General features: G+C 41.1%; 1 protein-coding gene across 2 annotated transcripts in view; it reads right to left on the reverse strand.

Annotated features, from left to right (window-relative positions):
* The window catches only part of PIAS4 (protein inhibitor of activated STAT 4), a 44,874-nt gene that overhangs the window by 13,526 nt on the left and 6,922 nt on the right, over positions 1-24,426 (reverse strand). The window lies entirely within an intron of this gene.

The raw sequence follows: 24,426 nt of genomic DNA on the forward strand, positions 1-24,426 counted from the left end.
TCCAATTAAGCCAAGACCGTTTTTGATCCCCTACATAGTCTGTAGCAGGAGGAAAAGCGAGACCACCCCATCCCCACCATCTCTTTACTTTAAAAGCTAACTTCAATAAAAAAAAAAAGAAAAAAAAAAAAGTTGACAGAGAAATACCATCCTCAAACACATTAACATTTTTGTCTACATCCGAAGTGTCAAATGTTTGACACATATGACCAAAATGATTGAATGAATGTATGACAGATGGAACACTGGCACAGATAAGCCAGAAATAGAGATACAGATTGACTAACATCAGAAAAGCTGACAATAGCTGGCTTGTTAAAGTATATTTCAATCTTTACCTACTTGTCACCCATATAATCATAAAGATGCATATTGTGAGGCACTGTCAGCATAAAGTCCACACAATCTTGCATGGGCTCACCGACAGAATGTGGCTAAAATCTTAGTGGTCTTTGTTGTACAGAAAATATAGAGGGAACAAAAGCAAACAAAACCCCCCCCCCAGTTATTTGTGATTGTGTATAGGATCAAAATTAGACATCAATTTAAGTTTCTCCCATGTCTAGGATAACTGATATTGTCTGCCTGTGAATAGTACATTGTTTATTTATACAGTGCCACCATATGACAGTGCTGTATAGACAATATTTGCCATTGACAAATGTCGCTACCTTACAGTCTAAATTTCCTACCACAAGTGTGCGCGCAAATGCACATACACTAGAGTACATTCACAGACAGAAGACATTAACCTACCAAAATCCACACAAACACAGGGAGAACCTAAAACCCCCCCACACAGATACTGCCCTGGTCAACATTCTTAGCATTGTGAGGCAGTAATGCTAACCACTGTTCCACTATGCTGCACCAAATGATAGACGGATTTATAGAGAGATGTGTGTTCATATTAGCGACTAACAAGCAATGGTGGTTTGTGAATGGATCACTTATAAATAACTTATGGTATAAAGTTATTTAAAGGAAATAGTGCAGGGCGTTTATATAATTGCAAATGTACTTATTTCTAGAGATGGGCGCACTCGGATTTCGTGAATCCGAGCCCACCCGAACTATTCCGATCAGAGCCGGATCTGAGACAGATCCGGGTATTGGCGCCAAATGAAAACCTGAAACCGAGGCTCCGAGTCATAATCCCGCTGTCGGATCTCGCGATACTCGGATCCTATAAATTCCCCGCTAGTCGCCGCCATCTTCACTCGGGCACTGATCAGGGTAGAGGGAGGGTGTGTTAGGTGGTCCTCTGTCCTGGTAGATCTCGTGCTGTGCTGTGTTCTGCAGTAACAGTCCAGTGGTGCTATGTGCTGTGCTCTGTCCTTCTAAGGGCATAGTTATTTCCCCATTATTCCCCATTTTAAAAAAAAAATACAAATAATTTAAAAAAAAAAAAAAAAAATTACAACAAATTTTGCAAAACCAATCCTGCAGTATAAGTCCATTGGTACTGCAATATTACCACGTTCACACATTCAGCAGTAGAAGTCCATTGGTACTGCAATATTACCACGTTCACACATTCAGCAGTAAAAGTCCAGTGGTACTGCAATATTACAAAGTTCACACATTCTGCAGTATCTTGTGCTACATATAATTGAGACCAAAAATTTGGAGGATAAAGTAGGGAAAGATCAAGACCCACTTCCTCCTAATGCTGTAGCTGCTGCCACTAGTCGTGACAGACGATGAAATGCCATCAACGTCGTCTTCCAAGCCCGATGCCCAATCTCCTAGTACAGGGCATGTAAAATCCAAAAAGCCCAAGTTAAGGAAAACTAGCAAAAAGAGAAACTTAAAATCATCTGAGGAGAAACGTAAAGTTGCCAATTTGCCATTTAAGACATGCAATGGCAAGGAACGGATTAGCCCCTGGCCCGTGTTCATGACTAGTGGTTCAGCTTCACCCAAGGAACTAAGCCCTCCTCCCCCCCCTACAAAAAATTTAAGAGAGTTATGCTGTCAGCAACAACACAGCAAACAACTCTGCCTTCTAAAGAGACATTATCACAAATCCCCAAGGCGAGTCCAAGGGTGTTGGTGGTTGTCAAGCCTGACCTTCCCATCACTGTACGGCAAGAGGTGGCTCGGGAGGAGGCTATTGATGTAGTGGCGGTGTGGAGGAACTTGATGATGATGATGCTGATGTGGTTATTGTAAATGAGGCAGCAGTGGGGGAAACAGCTGATGTCCATGGGATTAAAAAGCCCATTGTCATGCCGGGTCAGAAGACCAAAAAAATGCACCTCTTCGGTCTGGAGTTATTTTTATCCAAATCCGGACAACAATTGTATTGTCATATGTAGCTTATGTAAAGCTCAAATAAGCAGGGGTAAGGATCTTGCACACCTAGGGACATCCTTCCTTATACGTCACCTGAATAACCTTCATAGTTCAGTGGTTATTTCAGGAACTGGGGCTAGGACCGTCATCGGTACAGGGACACCTAAATCCCGTGGTCCAGTTGGATACACACCAGCAACACCCTCCTCGTCAACTTCCTCCACGATCTCCATCAGATTCAGTCCTGCAGCCCAAGTCAGCAGCCAGACTGAGTCCTCCTCAATATGGGATTCATCCGAGGAATCCTGTAGTGGTACGCCTACTACTGCCACTGCTGCTGTTAGTCGGTCATCTTCCCAGAGGGGAAGTCGTAAGACCGCTAAGTCTTTCACAAAACAATTGACCGTCCAACAGTTGTTTGCCATGACCACAAAATACGATAGTAGTCACCCTATTGCAAAGCGTATAACTGCGGCTGTAACTGCAATGTTGGTGTTAGACGTGCGCCCGGTGTCCGCCATCAGTGGAGTGGGATTTAGAGGGTTGATGGAGGTATTGTGTCCCCAGTACCAAATCCCGTCGAGATTCCACTTCACTAGGCAGGCGATACCAAAAATGTACAGAGAAGTACGATCAAGTGTCCTCAGTGCTCTAAAAAATGCGGTTGTACCCACTGTCCACTTAACCACGGACATGTGGACAAGTGGTTCTGGGCAAACGAAGGACTATATGACTGTGACAGCCCACTGGGTAGATGCATCGCCTTCCGCAGCAACAGCTGCATCAGTAGCAGCATCTACAAAATGGCTGCTCGTGCAAAGGCAGGCAACATTGTGTATTACAGGCTTTAATAAGAGGCACAACGCTGACAGCATATTAGAGAAACTGAGGGAAATTATCTCCCAGTGGCTTACACTCTCATGGGGATTTGTGGTGTCAGACAATGTCAGTAACATTGTGCGGGCATTAAATATGGGCAATTTCCAGCACGTCCCATGTTTTGCCCACACCATTAATTTGGTGGTGCAGCATTATCTGAAGAGTGACAGGGGTGTGCAGGAGATGCTTGCGGTGGCGCGCAAAATTGCTGGACACTTTCGGCATTCAGCCAGTGCCTACCGCAGACTAGAGGCACATCAAAAAAGCATGAACCTGCCCTGCCATCACCTCAAACAAGAGGTTGTGACGCGCTGGAACTCCACCCTCTATATGCTGCAGAGGATGGAGGAGCAGCAAAAGGCCATTCAGGCCTACACAGCCACCTACGACATAGGCAAAGGAGTGGGGATGCGCCTGAGTCAAGCGCAGTGGAGACTGATTTCCGTGTTGTGCAAGGTTCTCCAGCCGTTTGAACTTGCCAAACGAGAAGTCAGTTCCGACACTGCCAGCTTGAGTCAGGTCATTCCCCTGATCAGGCTGTTGCAGAAGCAGCTGGATAAAGTGAGGGAGGAGCTGGTAAACCATTGCGATTACACCAAGCATGTAGCTCTTGTGGATGTAGCCCTTCATACGCTTTGCCAGGATCCGAGGGTGGTCACTCTTTTAAAGTCAGAGGAATACATTCTGGCCACCGTGCTCGATCCTCGGTTTAAAGCGTATGTTGTGTCTCTGTTTCCGGCGGACACAAGTCTACAGTGGTGCAAAGACCTGCTGATCAGGAGATTGTCCTCTGAAGAGGACCGTGACATGCCAACAGCTCCACCCTCATTTTCTTCCACATCTATGGCTGCGAGGAAAAAGCTCAGTTTTCCTAAAAGAGCCACTGGCGGGGATGCTGATAACATCTGGTCCGGACTGAAGGACCTGCCAACCATTGCAGACATGTCTACTGTCGCTGCATTGGATGCTGTCACAATTGAAAAAATGGTGGAGGATTATTTTGCTGACACCATCCAAATAGATATGTCAGACAGTCCATATTGTTACTGGCAGGAAAAAAAGGCAGTTTGGAAGCCCCTGTACAAACTGGCTCTATTTTACCTGAGTTGTCCCCCCTCCAGTGTGTACTCGGAAAGAGTTTTTAGTGCAGCGGGGAACCTGGTCAGTGAGCGGCGAAGGAGGTTGCTTCCTCACAACGTTGAAAAAATAATATTTATAAAAATGAATAATCAATTCCTCAATGAAGTACAGCACTGCCCTCCAGATAGTACAGAGGGACCTGTGGTTGTGGAGTCCAGCGGGGACGAATTGATAATGTGTGAGGAGGAGGAAGTACACACTGTAGGGGGGAGAGGAATCAGAGGTTGAGGATGAGGACGACATCTTTCCTCAGTAGAGCCTGTTTAGTTTGTACAGGGAGAGATGAATTGTTTTTTTGGTGTGGGGGCCCAAACAAACCAATCATTTCAGCCACAGTTGTTTGGTAGGCCCTGTCGCTGAAATGATTGGTTTGTTATAGTGTGCATGTCCTATTTCAACAACATAAGGGTGGGTGGGAGGGCCTAAGGACAATTCCATCTTGCATCTCTTTTTTTGGCATTATGTGACCATTCAACAGTCGTTTGCCATGTTCAAAAAGTAAAAGTAAATGTCAACAAATTCAAAAAATTAAATCAAAAGTTAAATGCCCTGTCATAATTTAAAACAAGAGGTATTGACGTGCTAGAATTACTGTAGTGTTTATATGTTATAAACACTACACTTGGAAGTTGGAGGAGGTATTGTGGCCCCGGTATCAAATTTAGTACCGGGGCCACTCCACTACGCAGTCCAGATCGAGGTGTATCAGATATTAGACAACGTTGACTGTTGCTGCAAAATTTTTAAATAATATTGTGGGGAACACTACACTATGCAGTCCATAAACTTTTTGGTGGGATTCAGACTATTTGAGGGTTTTTAAGTTATATTGCGGTGACCACTCCTCTACGCAGTCCAGATACAATTTTTGGTGTAATTAAGACCAGTTGATGCCGATTTTCTTATTATATTGTGGGGACCACTCCACTACGCAGTCCAGAAAGATACCTCGTTGCAACGTTTTGGACTAATAATATTGTGAGGTGTTCAGAATACACTGTAAATTAGTGGAAATGATCGTTATTGAATGGTATTGAGGTTAATAATAGCGTAGGAGTTAAAATAAGCCCAAAAACTTGAATTTTGAACTTTTTTCAAAAAAAATCTGAATCCAAAACCTCAAGCAAATCCGAATCCAAAACACGAGACAAAGTCCTCGGTGCACATCCCTACTTATTTCTTTAACCAAAATACGCACCCACAATGTCAAAAATATCTTTGAGACCATGGAAAGAAATTTGTTTAACCTTGCTAGACGAAATGCATTTCTAAAAAGGTATATATCTGATACAATAAGCCTTTGTGGATGGAAGTCTTGTGTATTGTGATGTGGGAAAGTGGCCTGTTTGGGGTTTGTGACTCTGTGGGAATGTGTATTCTATAGCTGTCTGAAGAAAGAACCCATGTTAACTAGATCATTTGATGTTCGGCGGTCCACTTGAAGATACAGGAAGGTTTAATCAAGACCTTGCTACTAGATTTTCTTGTGTCTAAAAACAAGATGCAGGACATCACAGAATTTCTATAATTTCACAGATAAGTGTGAATATTGTTAGCTTTGCACTCCATGTTTGTCTAAACAAATGGAATCCATATTCTAAAAATAACTCAGACCTCAAAGGGGGTTGGCTTAACCTTTGAGGCTGTGTCCAAATCTGTATATTAAGCACAGTCTTGAATTAAAAGTAGTTGTTCTGATTTCATCTGACCTTCAATAACTGTAGTGAGCCCCCATCTTATTGATACTGCTACAGTACTGCAGGGTCGCACTGCCAAAGTTACTGTGGCAGATGGACTGGAGAAGGAAGTGCCTGTTGCAAGGGTGTATCTGGACTGGGGAGATGGCCGAGAATTGTGAGACGTTGCCGCTATGCATGGCCTCCCAACTGACGTGATGTTAGGCAACGATGTTGGGTGTGGAATTGTGACCGCATTTCTGAACTCTATTACCCAGAGCCAAGCTGCTAAACTACAGTCTTCAGGATTTACACCTGCACAACCCAGCCCAGAGGATAAGACCACAGCTGCTATTTCTTCAGGAAACAGCCAACCCTTTGCCTCTAAAGACGTCGTCTTGTCAAACTGCTCTTGTGGGGGTGTCCGGTGATGCTCCTGTCCCTAGCAGTATGCCAGCTCCAGCGATGAGTATAGCAGACCACAGTGACCTCACTTTGACTGACCCTAATCACCCCAACATAGACCCCCCTGCAGCGTACCCTGACTTAGACGATCCGGGAACAAGTTCAACTGGTGGTACCACGGGGCAGCCGCGAGCAACTGTCAGTTGCCCGCGAAATCTTTGGCAGGACAGCAGGGAAGAGACCAAACACTGAAGCACCCGACAGACTAAGTCCTGTGATGTGTGTCTCGGGCGACCCAGTGTTCCCCTCAGGTTCTTGACAATAGTTGGAGAACCTTTTCAGCAAGTGGCTGTGGACATAGTAGGTACACTGCCTGTGGCCAGTAGATCGGGGAAGAGATACATTCTCAAGATGGTGGACTACGCTACCCGGTATCCAGAGGCTGTAACGGTCCTCCATAACAGCAGAAAAGGTAGCGGAAGCAAAACAGAAGACCTCGTATGATTAGAGTGCGCGTGCCAGAGTATTTGAGGTAGGACAGAAGGTCCTTGTTCTGATGCCCACACGCCAGAACAAGCTCCAGGCTGCCTGGGCTGGACCGTACACGGTCTCAAAACGCCTGAGTGAATCACTTCTGTGGTGTCACTTGATAGCAAAAGTAGGCGGCAGCAGCCATGCAACGTAAAAATATTGAAGGCATACCACAAGTGTGTGGAGTCTGTAGCAGCAATTTGCTGCTTACCAAATGAGGAACCAGGTGGTAACACACTACCTGCCCTCCTCGCGGATGCCAAAGGTGAAGGTGGTGTAGAGGAAGTCGGCTGGGATGAGCAGTTGAGTGCCGGCAAGAGGGAGAAGCTTCAGGCTGTGCTGTGGCCCTTTTGCAACTCAGTTCAGTAGAAAGCCCGGTCGAACTTCCTTGGTGATGCACCACGTGGACACTGGTGAGCACAGGCCAGTTAGGCAACCTGCGTATCGGGTCTCACAAGCGGCCAAGGAGAGTCTATAAAAAAAGGGAGATGTGGGGGTTGCTGAGCTTGGGGTGATCCAGCCACTGCGCAGTCAATCTGCTTCCTGCGGTGTATTGGTTCCCACGAATGATAAGGAAACGTGCCGATGTCTGACACCTACCCCTTTGCCCTGTATTACCGCTTTTGTAGATGAGCTGGACAGAGTTCAGGGTTACCTAGAGGACATTTCCAATTTCAGTAAGATTTGGTAAGAATCTGGTGCAAATAGGGCTAGTGTTAGGGAAGATTGGGTGGACACGTCTGACTGTTAGGGCAGAGAAGTGTCAGATGGTACAAGATACTCCTAGATAAGCCATGACAATCGTACGTAATTCCCCAGCGCGAAACAGAATGGAATAATGTATAACAGAGATCTAAAATAAATAAAGTATAATCTGTATTATGGCATCAAACCAAGCATATTATGAACACAGTTCAAAAGGAAAAACAATAGTAACGAAACCAGATAAATGGATATCCAAGCACTTCTCAGTTGGATTAGATAGATATACCAGTGGGGGCTGTGGTGTAACACTGGAGTCCATAAGTATGTGATACCAGAATTGAGCCACTAAACACTGGATACTGGTGTATTAAAAAACAGCAAAAACAACAATAAAAACAACAAGGCAAAAGTCCTAAATGTAGACTGGGATGGGTGGGTAGTGCACTTACCTTCCTCCCCAGATATACTCGTCCCCGTCCTGGTGCTTCTGTTTGTGACTATTCTCCGGGTGTAGAAATCTCCCACATCCATAGACTCTTCCTCTGGACACGCTTGAACGGTGCAGGTAATTCGCGCATGCGCCTTGTGTAGCGTCAGCGATCCTTTCTCTAATGTGAAGATGTTGACTAAAGCGGATTTCTTAAATAAAGTATGTGAGCCACAACTCTCCCAGGGGATTTGCTTGCAGCCGGAAGCTGTACAGCGGGACCCGCTGAAGCGCTGCGATGTGTCCTTGTATGCGCCTGCCTGGAGTATTTATCGGCGGTCTGCTGTCCAAAGAATGGCAGATGATAAAGACAATGTCCAAAAGTGAAATAAGTGTCAATAAGGTAACCTAATCGTTTCACCCCGCTGGGGGCTTCCTCAGGGATATTGTGTGAGCGATGAGAAGACTTCACAAGGGTGAATATAGAGCGTTCACCACAAGATGTTAACCATTTGTGAGCCACAAAAACAGGAAAACCAGATTAGAGTTTGCCAAACATCTAAAAAAGCCATTACAGTTCTGGAATAACATCCTATGGACAAATGAGACAAAGATCAACTTGTACCAGAGTGATGGGAATAGAAGAGTATGGAGAAGGAAAGGAACCGCTCATGATGCAAAACATACCACCTCACCAGTGAAGCATGGTTGTAGCAGTGTCATGGCGTGGGCATGTATGGCTGCCAATGGAACGGGTTCCCTTGTATTTATTGATGACGTGACTGCTGACAAAAGCAGCAGGATGAATTCTGAAGAGTTTCGGGCATTATCTGCTCATATTCAGTCAAATGCTTCAGAACTCATTGGACGGCGCTTCACAGTGCAGATGGACAATGACCCGAAGCATACTGCAAAAGCAACCAAAGAGTTTTTTTAAGGATAACAAGTGGAATGTTATGCAATGGCCAAGTCAATCACCTGACCTGAATCCGATTGAGCATGCATTTCACTTGAGGAAGACGAAACTGAAGGGAAATTGCCCCAAGAACAAGCAGGAACTGAAGACATTTGCAGTAGAGGCCTGGCAGAGCATCACCAGGTATGAAACCCAGCGTCTGGTGATGTCTATGCGTTCCAGACTTCAGGCTGTAATTGACTGCAAAGGATTTGCAACAAAGTATTAAAAAGTGAAAGTTTGATGTAGGATTGTTTAGTTTGTCCCATTACTTTTGGTCCCTTAAAAAGTGGGAGACACATATAGAAACCGTTGTAATTCCTACACTGTTCACCTGATTTGGATGTAAATTTGGATATAAATTCAGTCAATTTAAAGCTGAGTTAAAGCACATCTTGTTAGTTTCATTTCACATCTATTGTGGTGGTGTATAGAGCCCAAAATATGAGAATTGTGTTGATGTCCCAATATTTATGGACTTGACTGTATATCTGATACAATAAGCCTTTGTGGATGCAATTCTTTTGTGTATTGTGATGTGGGAAAATGGCTTGTTTGGGGTTTGTGACTCTGGGAATGTGTATTCTATAGCTGTCTGAAGAAAGAATCCATGTTAATTAGATCTTTTGATGTGTGAGGGTCCACCTGAAGATATAGGAAGGTTTATTTAAGACCTTGCTACTAGATTTTCTGTGTCTAAAAACCAAGATGCAGGATATCACAGCATTTCTATAATTTCACAGAGAAGTGTAAATATTGTTAGCTTTGCAATGCATGTAAATCCATGTTTGTGTAAACAAATGGCATCCTGATTCTAAAAATAGCTCAGACCTCAAGGGGGCTGGCTTACCCAAACTGTAGAAAAAGCATGGTCTTGAATTAAAAGTTGTTCTTCTGATGTCATCTGACCTTACCACTGGTACCTCCAATCAGTGTGACTGCAAATAAACATCACTTGCTTCAAAGACCAGCTTGAAAATATCTTCCATGCTGAAAATCCTCTACAGATTAGGCCCAAAATCGAATCCGTTCCAAGCTGTTTCTGAGGTTTGGACCCTGCTTTTCTGGTACCACCGCTCTGCCTGCTACTCTGCAGCTCTGGTTAGTGTGATAGGCCAGGAAGCATCCATCCACAGCAATCCCGATCCATAGTAAGAGGTCAGGAATACCAGCCCAGGTACACTAGTACACTCGCAGCGTCAGTTACCCAGAAGAAACCCTGTACCGGATGCTGGTGAGGAGTCCAGTGGTGGCAGTATTTGTAAGCCCCTCCTACTGCAGTGAGAGGGTGCATTTGGAATAACAAAATGGAACAGTAGCAAAGTAAGCCCAGTCGGTTCCTAGCAGCAAAACACAGGGTGGTATAGGCATCCTCCTGTCACAGGAGGGTAGGGGGAAATGGTCACACATTATCCTATGACGAAGCAACGTATTAGTAATATAAGCTCATCTGTTGGTCACAAGATACAGCAGGCAAAAGTCATAAAAGTAGAATCTTAATAGCAGTAAGTTTATTGTACTTGGAAGAACCATAGCACACCAGATGTACTGGTGACCATCCTGAAGTTTACAAAATGGAATACAAGTTGAAATACAAACAAAGCTATTTTTATACAGTTTGAAACATGTTTGAAAACATGGGCAGAGGTCTGGATTACCGCACCTGGTATCGCTAGGTCTGAGATATCACATTCCATGTCTATCAGGATGCAATATTTTCTCTAAAATTGGGTTTAACACCATTTAAACTTAAACACAATTTACATAAATCTGTAATTTCACAAGTGACTTGCGATTTCATTATTCAGATCATTTCCCTATCTCTCTAAACACACAGGATACAAAAGGATGACCCCTTGCTGTGCTTTCAAGCTAAAAAGAGGGTCACTCAGACCAAATGCTTAATTAAGATGATCGTTTCTGTAAAACTTTTAAAGAACGGAAATAAGTTATCAGATATAAATGCATTTCTAACACAAAAATTAACAGATTTACAATGATATACAGCAGGCACATTATGCCCTTCACTGAAATAAATCTCTACAAAAAGTTGTGATCTGACCACAACAAAGAACCGCAATAATATACTGATCAGCTGCAACAATAAAATCATTGACAAGTGAAGTGAATGACATGGTTTCTCTCAATACCATGGCACCTGGGGTGGGATATATTACGCAGCAAGTGAAGTCCGTTTTTGAAGTTGTGTTAGAAGCACAAAAATGGGCAAGTGTAATGACTTTGAAAAGGGCCAATTTGTGATTGCTAGGCAACTGGGTCAGTGAACTCCAAAATGGCAGGTCTTGTTGGGTGTTCTTGGTATGCAGAGGTTAGTATGTACCAAATGTGGTCCAAGGAAGCATCGGTGACAGGGTCATGGGCGCTCGTGGCTCATTAATAAGCGTGGGAAGTGAAGGCTAGTCAGTCTTGGACAAGCATACAGTAGAGCCACTGTAGCACAAATTGCTGAAAAAGTTAATGCTGGTTATGATAAAAAGGTGTCAGAACACACAGGGCATTGCAACTTGGGGCTGCGTAGCTGAAGACCAATAAGAGTGCCCATGCTGACCCATGTTCACCGGAGAGAGTGCCTATAATGGGCACGTGAGCACCAGAACTGGACCATGGAGCAATGTAGCCTGGTCTGATGTAAAAGAAAACATGATTCATCATGTGGACAGCTAGGTAAGTGTGCATCATTTACCTGGAGAAGCGCACCAGGATTCGCTTTGGGAAGTAGGCAAGCCGGCGGAAGCAGTGTGATGCTCGGGGCAATGCTCTGCTGGAAAACCTTGGGTCCTGGCATTCATGCAGATGTTGCTTTGACACGAACTACCTACCTAAACATTGTTGCAGACCAAGTACACCCCTTCATGGCAAGGTTATTAAACCACCCTGTCACACAGCAAAAGTTGTTCAGGAATGATTTGAGGAACATGACAAAGTTCATGGTGTTGATTTGGCCTCCAAAATCTCCAGAGCTCAATCAAGTCTGAGCCATGGCAGCCCCATCTGGGAATTTGCAGAATTGAAAAGATCTGTCTTCGTGCCAGATACCACAGGACACCTTCAGAGATCTTGTAGAGTCCATGCCTTGATGAGTCAGAGCGGTTTTGGCAGCACATATTAGGCAGGTATTTTTAATGTTGTGGCTAATCAGTGTAGGTTTTAAGATTAACTATATGAAGTTAACAGTCTGAAGACAGATCCATTCAAGGTATTCACAAATTGAGGGATTAAATCTGGAGGTAATTTTTATTAATCCTAGTTAAGACTATTTTTGATATATTGACTAGCGGTGAAAATTTTATATGTATAAATTTCTAATATTAAGTAAAATGAAAGATCATAAATGTTAACATCTCGAACTCTTGAAACTCAAGGTCACATGTTTGATCACTTCAAATTGATATAGTTTATAAATACATTTATATATGGATAGAGTTAAATGAGTGCTTTAATCACTCAAGCAGCTTTTAAAATGCCAATAGTAGAGTTCTGGACAAGTAACCAACGTCTAGATCTAAGAATATATATATATATATATATATATATATATATATATATATATATATATATATATATATATATATATATATATATATATATATATATAGAGAGAGAGAGAGAGAGAGAGAGAACAAACAAGATATCTACAGATGGCGCTTACCCAATATTTGGAATATAACACAAATACAAAATTGCATGTGCGTGTATAAGGCAATAAATAAATAGATGATTATACAATAGTAAAAGCAACACCTCCACAACGTACGTGTGGCAGCCAACCTTAAAAGCGGATGGTTAGTCCGATAACATAGTAGGATATAAATGGTAAAGGGCGGTGTGTGTGTGTGTAAATATATATATATATATATATACACACATACATACATACACACACAGAGCATTTTAAGTACTCATTACAAGCAGTTAGCTGTAGGAGTGCTTTGGTAAACAGTAAAAATTTCACCAAATTAACAGCTCACAGACTGGTCTTTCAATTTAGTATGGTTAAAAAACCAAATCTGTAAAATGTTCTATGGGCAATGAAACGGAGATCCTCTAAATCCTGTCATCAGAATCTTACTTTCACTTTACACACATTCACTCATTAGTCTTATTATCTATGTATTAAATATTCTTTTTTAGATTTATCAAAGCACTAAAACTATGCACATATGAACAATGACCGTAAATTAAAATAAAAATGAGTAACGCTTCAGAAGTTATAATATGTGAGGACCAGAACCCACGCTACAAAAGGGTGTCTTTTAAAACACCAAAACCCTGTCCATTAGCAAGCTTTATTTAAATAAAAGGTACAACTGACCCCATAGTTAAATATATTTCTAGAACACTATTGTAGTTACAAGACATGTACATAACACATCTGCTCATTAGTTGAGCGCCATTTGTAGATGCACTACAGTGACCTTTCTTTAAAGCAATAGAAGGAACATCTAAGTCATTGTTATCTCAGGACTGAACAACCGCCTTTTGCTAAGAAACCAAAAAGTACGAGTCCCTCACTGGGACCAGATTCCTTTAAACCAAAAGGGAACCCATGTTGAATTCAGGCATGACAGGAGGCTCATCCCACATTATATTTCACTCAGGTCCTTCTTGGAAGAGGCAAATTTAATAAAAACTCTTCTGAATAGAGAAACGGGGTGCCACCATCCTTTAAGGAGGTGGAATTATTTTTTTACTGCCAGATGTCAAGTTTGTTGCAGGAGGAATAGACTGGGGCTGATTTCCATTATATGGCCTGGGCCCCATTGTTCCAGTGAAGGGAAATCTTAATACTACAGCACACAATGACATTCAACTTTGTCTCAGTTTGGGGAAAGCCCTTTCCTGTTTGATGATAATGCCTCTGTGCACAATGGAAGGTCCAACAAAAATGATTTCTCAGGTTTGGGGTGGAAGACCTTGATTGGCCTGCACAGAGCCCGGACCTCAACCCCAAACAACTTTGGGTTAAATTGGTTTGCTGACTGCAAATTAGGCCAATAAGCCTAATCTTTGACCCTGATCGGATGGAAATCCCCACAGTAATATTACAAGATCTAGTGGAAAGCCTTTCCAGAATAGTGGAGACTGTTATAGCAGCAGAGGGGGACCAACTCCATATTGACCATGGTTTTGGAAGGAGATGTTCAACACACATGGATGAGATGTTCAGTTGTCCACATACTTTTGCCCATGAAGTGTAAAATATAAAAACATACTACTCTACGCCTTTCTGGACTGGTGCCAGTGTCCATAAAACAGAAAAACATATGCCATAACATACTAGCTCAACCAACTTGATTTGGATCCCATCTAATTAAACTTTACTTGAGAGCAAGACAATGAACATTGTAATATCCATTCTTTCACTGCTCTCCCCTCATGTGCAGGCTGGCTCCCTTAAAGACGACAACTTTGCCCCTTGCGCTACAAATTAATGTCCTATCATTGCTTAATAATTTGCTCTTAAGTTTCAGCCTCTTTCACTGAATGTAAATTTTTCTCTGGTTTCTGTAACTGAAAGGGGTTTATGAGGTCCCAGTGAGACATAGAAAGCAAGGAAGAGATGAGTGAACAAACCATATTGAGGGGGGGGGGGGGGGGGAAGTCCACTAGCAGAGAGAGAGATGAGTGCATGTGCAATTACATGAGCAAAGAGTAACAGATGGGAGTAATGTACAGTGATAGGATATATCAAGTTGGGTGTTATAAAAGGAATAAGCTGCTATATGTATATTGCAAAGCAGAACAGTTTTTTTTATTTTATTTTTTTAAGGGCTGAGTAAACAATGGCAGCATACAAGTATAGGGTGTATTGCTTTCAGCTGTATAGGTTCAGAATGTGGTAATCTGAAAAACCATTCATAATGACATTTTGCTTGTATGTCTCGATTTCATGGGGGCTCCACACAAACACATACAATCTGTGTAGCTCCTCTGCCAGCAGTGTTTAACTTTACTGTAGGAAGACTCAAGCACAGGCACCTATAAACATGGTGGGTCGCAGGGATTAGTTTGCTGTCTACAACATAAAATGTTGCCATATTATAAATAATTCTCATGTAACATTTGGGGGCAGACTAAAATAGCCGCAACACACTTTTACTAACAAATTTATTTAAAGCAAATAACGCAGGGCACTTATTTTTGGATATTGTGAGATAGGAAGTCGTTATTTCCGAGACCAGGGTAGAAAAGTTGTTTTTTTCTGTTTAACCTTGCTATAGGATATGCCCATTTCTGATGTATATATCTGATACAATGAGCCTGTGTTTACAAAGCCTCTTGTGTATTGTGATGTGGGAAACTAGCTTGTTTTTGTTGTTCTGTGTGAATATGTATTCCGACCGGTCTGATGAAAGGTCACATGTTAATTAGATCTTTTGATGTGTGAAGGTCCAACATTGAAGGCAGGAACTTTTAATTAAGACTGGCTCTGGTTTCTCTGCATTTGAAAACCGGGTGTAGGACATCACAGCGTTTCTAGAATTTCATAGATAAATGTAAATTTTGTTCGCCTTGAAATGCATGTAAATCTATGTTTTGGGAAGCAGGGTACTTCCTGTTTCTAAAAATAGATTATTTCTGAACTGTATAAAAGATGAGCTGTGTGAGCATGTAAGTGTTCTTCTGATTTTTCATCTGACCTGATCACACTGGTATCTTCCACCAGTGTGTGAGAGCAAACAAACATCTTGCTTCAAAGACCTGCTTGGAAACATCTTCAATATTGCTGTATTTCTGTGATCTACAGATTAGACCCCAAATCGAATCCGTTCTCCGGCTGTCTCTGCGGTTTAGACCCAAGCTTTCCAGTACCACCGCTCTGCCTGCTACCCAGCAGCGCTGGTCAGTGTGATAGGCCAGGGGGGATCCATTCACAGCAACCCTGATCCATAGTAAGAGGTCCGAAGTTACCAGCCCAGGTACACCAGCAATGAGACACGCTAACAGCGTGAACTGTGGTTCTGAGGAACATGGTTCTGAGTGCCATAGAAGGAGCTCAGTGGTGGCAGAATTATAAGCCCCTCCTACTGTGGCAAGAGGGCGCATTTGGGGTAACGAAAGGGAATGGCAGCAAAGCAAGCCCAGTCGGTTACCAGCAACAACAGACAGGGTGGCATAGGCGGTCCATCCTGTCACACCTCTCTATGGAGAAAAGAAAATTGAGCGAATATTTCTGTAAAAATATTCACCACAAAGTGTCTCCGGAATGGTCACGAGACAAACGCTAATTGAATTCCCCGCCCTTGGAAGACTACAGGAATAAGTGCTACCTAAGTGATATTTTTTTTTTTAGGAATCAATCGCATCACGGAGGTTAAAACTGTAAATCAATGGAATATAGTTTAACAAGATGTACTACTTTGTTTTTCCACATTAAGAGGACAACTTCTTAATCCTGCCTCACACATTTAACAAGTAGGAAGGTCCCCCAGTTACTTGAGCCAGCTCAGCACTAGAGAACTTAAAGCTCTATGGAGGCTTGTTGCTGTAGGTAAATGAGACTAAACTCAAACTAAGCATGTGACAAGAAACTGACTAGTTAAATAGATGTCCGATAAGAAAATGAAGTTATTGTACCAACAGAAGGCAAGGGAGGAGGTCGGGGTACCAGAGATTTTAGTCAATACAAGAAAAGACCCTGTTCTCTAAATAAGAGCAATGAAGAGACAACAAATAGATGCATAAGTGCTGTCTATGCCAGATAAAGTAAAAAAAAAAAAAATAATAATAATTACCAAACAAAAAGGGAGAGGAAAATGGGTAATGGGGGCACTAACTGGATGAATAAAATATACACAAACTTTGATATGCATAATCTGACCCAATAAAAGCAAATTAGTGAAATATTAAAGTGAAATGATGATATGAACCTTTGTTTATCCAGACTGTTAAGAGTAGCATAGCAGCATTACCTGCTATAGCACACCACAGCCCTTAATAGGGAAAATGATATTCTCTTTTCATTATGTCTTATTAGGCCTGATAATTATATACTTATTAGAAATACCGCAAAGCAATGTCAATAATATATACTATTTTTTGTGTATAACATTTGTATGATATTGGAGCTATATAGAGTGGACTAGAAGGTGTTTAAATAAACTCTCTCTCGTGATACTATATCATGTCCCAATACAGGCTAAAATTATTATTAATACAATATATCTAATATGTGATAGCTTATTATATAGTGCTATTGGGGCTTGACTGTTACAAACTAACTATATAAATCGTGGTTGTTATGCCTCAAACTTGTAAAAATGTTATGAGTTGTCACTCCCACGCCTGTCCTTGAATGCTCGTACCTATGGATATCCCTGGATTACATCACCTATAGTATTTAGTCCAGCCCTATTACCATAATTCTAGAGCTTTGCTTAGTTGGCATAGCTAAATAGTATATATCCTAACTGCATCTCATTTGTATTCTTATAAACATATAGGGAGTCTGTAGCGTGCGTGGCAAACCGCCGATGCTGGTTTTCCTAATGCTTCTTAACAATCCTCGGTTTGCCTATTTAACGAACAAGCCACGCCTATCCATGATGTCATACTAGGAGACGTGTATTAGCAACCGTTCTGTTCAGTACAAGATTGGCATTGTGATTAGCCTTTTCCTTTCCAACTCAAATTATTTTAGGATAGAATGCATGTCAACATCCAAATTAGCAGTAACATTTTTCTGTTCGGCAACATTGATAATTGAGGTTTAATCTTAAGAAACAGATCGATCATGACATACAATAAAAAGATAAGAAAATGACAGGAATCCTAAGGTTATTTATTATAGTTATGATTAATTACTTCAAAAGACCACAATTATCTTTTAAGGAAAATGCAAAGAAATGTCGAGTACAATTTAATAAGCGGCAACTTATTAAATAGTCCACTAATGGGCTGAAGTTAAGTATTGATTAAAAAGTAATCATTCATAATATTTAAATGGCCAGCGTACTATAATTTTTAAGACCTAGAAGATGTTTAATTATTATGGTTAAATTGCGCTATATATCTGAAGACATGAAAAACATATAAAACAATAATATGTGAACTGATGTGGAACAAACAAAGTGGATAACTATTAAAAGATGACCAAGTGTAAAATAATCAAAAAAGGAGTAATACTTTGAAAAGCAATAAATAGGTTTCCTATGTATAATTGATCTGCTACTATATATCTCCTATTAGTGGATTCATTAATATAAGAAATAACGGATACATTATTAACAGCTGTAAGTAAATTGTAATTGAATCCTGATTGCACGATAATAAAAAGTGACAAAAGAAAATAACTGAGCGCTCAACTTTTGTGAACAGTATTTACATAGTAACATAGTTGATGATGTTGAAAAAAAAAAACAAAAAAAAAAAAAAACGACACCAGTCCATCAAGTTCAACCTATTTTGGATTTCCTGCGATTTAACATTGATATAATGAATCCTTGTAAATGGTGTAGTGAGAATAAAACTTTGTGATGGTAATTATGCCAGGAGTGAGTGGATAGTGGCATGGTGCAGATAAAAAAAAAAAAAAAAAAATTCTTACAAAAAATAATAATTACTTATACCACAATTATCTATAACTTAATTATTGAAGGTTATGTCCCCGTTGTACTTCATAAATGCACATTTATATTGTTACAAAAAGAATCTTTTGATTTCATAATACTTTGTCACCCCCATATTGCTTAGACCAAGAGTATCCGTAATCCAAATGGTTAATTGATCTTGCCACTATAGGCCAAGTTGTCATCAAAGGTCTTACACAAATGGCATAAAATTGTTAAAGTCATTTAGACCATGAGGACTCATACTATGCATGAGGAAAATTTTCTTTGCTTTACTCTTGAAGAGCTCCTGCGTAGCCTGGAATCACTATTATGGCACTTTAAAAAAAATGCATTGCCACCGTCGTCAATTGCTTGAAGTTATCCTTATCCTTTCTGGCTCTCCAAATGTTGCCAACATGTTCCAACACTCTAATTTTGAAAGGTCTGCTTGTCCTGCCAACATAAAGTAACTTGCACGGACAGGTTAAACAATATGACAAAAGGAAAGTTGCAGTTAAGGAATTGTTTAATTTTCCAAGTGTTGGAATAACGGTCCTTATATTCCGTAGTTTGTTTCATAAAATCGCACACCTTACACATGCCACATTTTAAGAAACCTTTGGGTTTATTGGAAATTCTCTTTTCTGACGTAAAGGTACTATGGACCAAGAGATTCCTCAATTTTTAGTCCTATGCCAAGTCATGAAAATTTTATCATCCAACACCCCTCTTAAATAAATCTTTGTCAGATTTCAAGATATCCCAATGTTTCTGAAAAGTATTGGTTATTTGCTGCCATTCAAGGCAAAAGGTTCCATTCATACGGACCTGTGTGTCATTCGGTTTGGCTTTAGGGGCAGGATAAATTAGGGTCCTCCTTACCTTTTGATTAACCAATCTTACCTTTTAATAATCCTGTTGCTATAATCTCTATGCCTGAAAGCAAATGTATCATCATAACAGTTCCTACGGACTAAATACTATAGGCGATGTAATCCAGGTGTATCTAGAAGTTGCACCCATTATCAAAAAAAGTGTCAGCCTCTCTAGATATTATTCCCAGCCCGCTGTTTCAGTTATAAGTACGAGCTTTCAAGGACAGGCTTGGGAGTGACAACTGATAACATTTTTACAAGCTGTATAGAAGCGCTGACTTAGTAGTGCACCATGATTTATATAGTTAGTGACACAGGATGGACCCGTCTGCTAGTGTGACAGTATAGTGTGACAGGATGCCACCCTGTCTGCTGTTTGTGGGAAACGGTTGGGCTTACTTTGCCAACGTTCCCTTTCGTTATCCCAAATGCGCCCTGTTGCCGAAGGAGGGGCTTACAAGTGCTGCCACCACTGGACTCCTTACCGGCATCCAGAACCGTGGTTCTTCGGGATGACCGATGCTGCTAGTGTACCCCGTTACTGGTATATCTGGGCTTGTACCCCTGACCTCGTCCTATAATTCAGAGTTGCTGTAGATCAGTGGTCGGCTAACAGGGGTAAATTACCCCAAATGGGGTAAAAATTACTTTTCCGGGGGTAACCATACGCCACGGCTCCAAAGCGGGTTTTTGTTTTTTTCCTACGCCGCGGCTCCAAAGCGGTTTTTTTTTCCTTAAATACATCACCTGACCGCACGGCTCCCAGCAGTTCCCTCTCCTGCTCTCTCCCACTGAATGTCATCACGGCCGACGTCAATTTCAGTGAGGAGCAGAGACGAGCAGCGGCAGAAGAAAACAGTTAATGAACAGAAAAGAGAGAAAGTCAATATAAAAGTAAAATAACAGAGGCATATAGGGAGAGGGAGGAAAGATAAGGGGGGAAACAAACTATGGAGATAGATAGATAGATAGATATATATATATATATATAGTCAATTGCATTATTATTAGATGCTTGACTAGAGCCCTGCGCAACAATCAGGCCCCACCTGGTGCTCAATTAGAGGTGCTTTAGTGTCTTTTTCTCTCTTTGGATTGTTTTACATTGGTGCTTAAATCAATTTCCATGTGTTCATATTGTACAGCTTTCAGCAAGTGTGATCATTTTTTGTGTCTGTCCAAGAGAATTTCATACTGCTTGTTTTGGGGGAATCTGACTTATTTTTGAATTTTATTGGAATAAATATATTTTCATTGTATTTTCATTTAATTTTTTATATATGGAACATAATGTCCTCGTAATTATAGCTACAAATACAACTTCTTGGAAGAGATTCATCCAAACCGTTTTTAGATTTTGTGGTATGATATGGTCATCAATTGCTGCCAGGCTGTGTACCGTACTAGCAGGATATATCATCAATTTCTGGGGGTACAGTGTGCATTACAATTAATTTCAGTGGTTATGGAACCTCCTTTCTGTGCTCTCTAAATGTGTGCTGAAGGGTTACAACTTTTCCAATCACTGTCTTTTTTACCCTTCAGATGACATGAAATAGAAAACGAATATACCAGGAAGAGTTCCTTGGTTTACTGAAATTGACGACAAAGGAATAATGAAACCACAGTGTGTTGTTTGTTTAAAAGTACTGACTGCAGAATCTTTCAAAAAGAGTCAATTGAAGAAGCACTTGGATAATTTGCACCCACATCTGAGTTCAAAACCGCGGGAATATTTCGCAAATCTGGAAATGTCTATCAAAAGACAAAGACTGGACAGCAACTTGAGAGGTACATTCAATCAACGTTCAGCATCAAAGGCTAGCTTTGAAGTGGCCTGGTTGATTGCTCGGAACAAAAAACCGTATACTATTGGTGAAGAATTGGTTAAACCAGCAGTTTTGAAGATGGCAGAGATTATGTGTGGTCAGAATGAAGCCAAGAAACTTAATTCAGTGCCCTTGTCTGCAAGAGTTGTTAAAGGAAGAATTTCTATTTAAGCAGAAAATGTGAGGCAAGAAGTTATTACCTCAATAAAAGAGTAAATACTTTGCTATTCAGCTTGATGAGACTACAGATGTTAGTAGTAATTCGCAGCTGATGGTATATGTCCGCTACAAAGGTTTACGTCTCATTGAAGAGGAATTGTTGTGTTCGCCTATCGACTTGCGATCTCGTGGGATTGATATCTTCAATAAAGTTAATGAATACTTTAATGGCATCAATTTAAAGTGGGAAGACTGCGTTGCTGTGTCTGTTGATGGAGCTCCAGCTATGTTGGGTCATGTTAATGGTTTTTCGGCTTTGGTGAGAGAAAAATCCAAAAGTTGAAGTAAACCACTGTATTATCCATCGCCAGGCACTGCTTGTGAAACATTTGGAACCTGCACTGGAAGCCGTCATGCATGATGTTATCAAGATTGTCAATCTTATCAAAGGACATGCACTAAACACGCGATTATTTCATGAATTATGTAAAGATGGTGAGGCTGAATATACAGACCTACTTTATCATACAGAAGTGATGTGGCTCTCACGTGGAAATGTTCTGAACCGAGTGTGGGCTCTCAAAACTGAACTTGAAATTTTTTTGGTTGATCCAAAGCATGTTCTCGCAGAGAAGTTTACAAACTCCACGTGGGTTGCACATCTCGCATATTTAGCTGATATGTTTGAGCATGTTAATGTATTGAACAAAGAATTGCAAGGAAAAAACATAAATATAATTTCAGCCAGAGAAAAGATTTCTGCATTTGGATCAAAGCTTTTATATTGGAGACAGAAAGCTGAACAGAAAAAGATAGCTACCTTTTCAAAGTTAGCTTTGTTCTTGGAAGATTGTGAAAATATTACTTTTGAAGACATCAAGGATACAGTTATTAGGCATCTTACCAAACTCAAAGAGCGGTTCTCTGATTACTTTCCAGATCTTGATTCACATGCTGTAGGTTGGATTGTAGACCCATTTCAATGTGAAATTAATGTTGTACCAGAAGAACCTCAAGGGTTGGCAGAGGCACTCCTTGAACTTCGATGCAATAATGAAGCACGTATTGCATTTGAAAGCAAAACAGATCTTTCAAATTTTTGGATGTCGACTGCTGCAAAGGCATTCCAAATTGCACATGAGGAGGCAGTCAAAAAGTTGCTGCCTTTTGCAACTACCTACCTTTGCGAACAAGGATTTTCAACTTTAACAAACATAAAAACAAAGCAGAGAAATCGATTGGACGCTGAAGACTGTATCCAAATTGCTCTGACATCAAAATGCCCCAATATTGATGCTCTCGTATCAACAATGAAGCAACATCATTTCTCAAAAACCTGAAGTTTTCAAGCTGAAGCTGATTCCATACAGGTTAGAAGTCAAATAATTAATAATATATGATTTCCTTAATTACTATTATTAATATTAGTAATATTTTGTTAATTTCTAATCATGGGGGTAACGTCGCCATTTCTAAATATATTTTGGGGTAAAAGGTAAAAAAGTTCCCTGACCCCTGCTGTAGATGGATCCCCCCTGGCCTATCACACTGGCCAGAGCTGCTGGGTAGTGGGCAGAGCTGTGGTACTGAGTCCAAACCTCAGAACAGTAGTGTCTAATCTGTAGGTCACAGGATAGAGAAGTTTCCAAGCAGGTCTTTGAAGCAACTGATGTTTATTTGCCCTTACACTGGCTAAAGAGGAGGACTAGAACAACTAGAACTACAAGCCTTTTTTATACACATTTGAGACTTGACTCAGGAGGTAATCCATCCTTCTGTCCCTTTAACCAATCTGGGCTGATTCATGCAGCCTTCACGTGAATCAGCCCAGAGAGGTTTTACACCTTTAACATTACTGCTAGTGGCAGGGAGTAGTATACTTTCCCCCTTCACGAGCTGCCAGGGAGAGGGGGGCTCAGCCCACTTCTCCTGCCCTGGTGCCTCTGTATGGGGAAATAGATTTAAAAGATAAATCTAATGTCCAAAGTTACTTTCAGGGACTCTACTCCGGGAAAAATAGTACCAGGGGAGAGCAGCCAGACCCTGGGGCAGCAGTCCCTGAACTGTCTCTAGTTGAAGCTATTTAAACTCCAACTAGGGACTTAGCTGCTTGGTATCCCCAGGAGGCTCTGCATCTCCTGGACCTATTTGCTTCCAGGAGGCTGGTTGCCAAGTCCCTCCAACAGCCACTGAAGCTGGCTGCCGGAGGGTGAAGGGGGATCCAGGGATGCCTCCGCAGCCCCAGAGCAGGGTAAGTACTTTATTTTAAATGCATATTATGTGTATATATAAAAAAAAAAAACCAAAAAAAAACAAACACACATTTATACATTTAATACGTATAGTTACACTCCCGACTTCTAGTGCCGGGAGTTAACCCATTCAGTGCTGAGCAACGGTTCCTTACAGGCGTTGCAGCACCTGAAAATACATTTTTACATTTAAATTACATTTTTACACTCCACAGCTAGGCGCTGGGGTTTAACACTTTCCCTGCTGCAGCGCTGGGTGCTACTTACCCAGTGCTGAGGCGCACAATTAAAATACATTTTTTTAACCCCTCCCAGCGCCGGAGTCAATTTCAAGATGGAACGAGTGCGACGGACGGTACTCGGGGACCCGGCCACAGTTAGTTTGTAACAGTCAAACCCCAATAGCATTATAATATTACTACAAGATATCTAACATGTTATAGCCCATTATTATAGCCTCTATTGGGACATGATATAGTATCACCACGAGAGTTTATTTAAACACCTTCTAGTCCACTCTATATCGCTCCAATATCATACAAATGTTACACACAAAAAATAGCATATATTATCCACATTGCTTTGCGGGACTCCTAATCTGTATATAGTTATCAGACCTAAGAGATAATGAAAAAAGAATATTGTTTTCCCTATTAAGGGCAGTGGTGTGCTATAGCAGGTACTCTTAACAGTCTGAATAAACAAAGGTTCATATCATCATTT

Source organism: Mixophyes fleayi, chromosome 1, assembly GCF_038048845.1.
Source record: "Mixophyes fleayi isolate aMixFle1 chromosome 1, aMixFle1.hap1, whole genome shotgun sequence".
Taxonomy (NCBI): Eukaryota; Metazoa; Chordata; class Amphibia; order Anura; family Limnodynastidae; genus Mixophyes; species Mixophyes fleayi.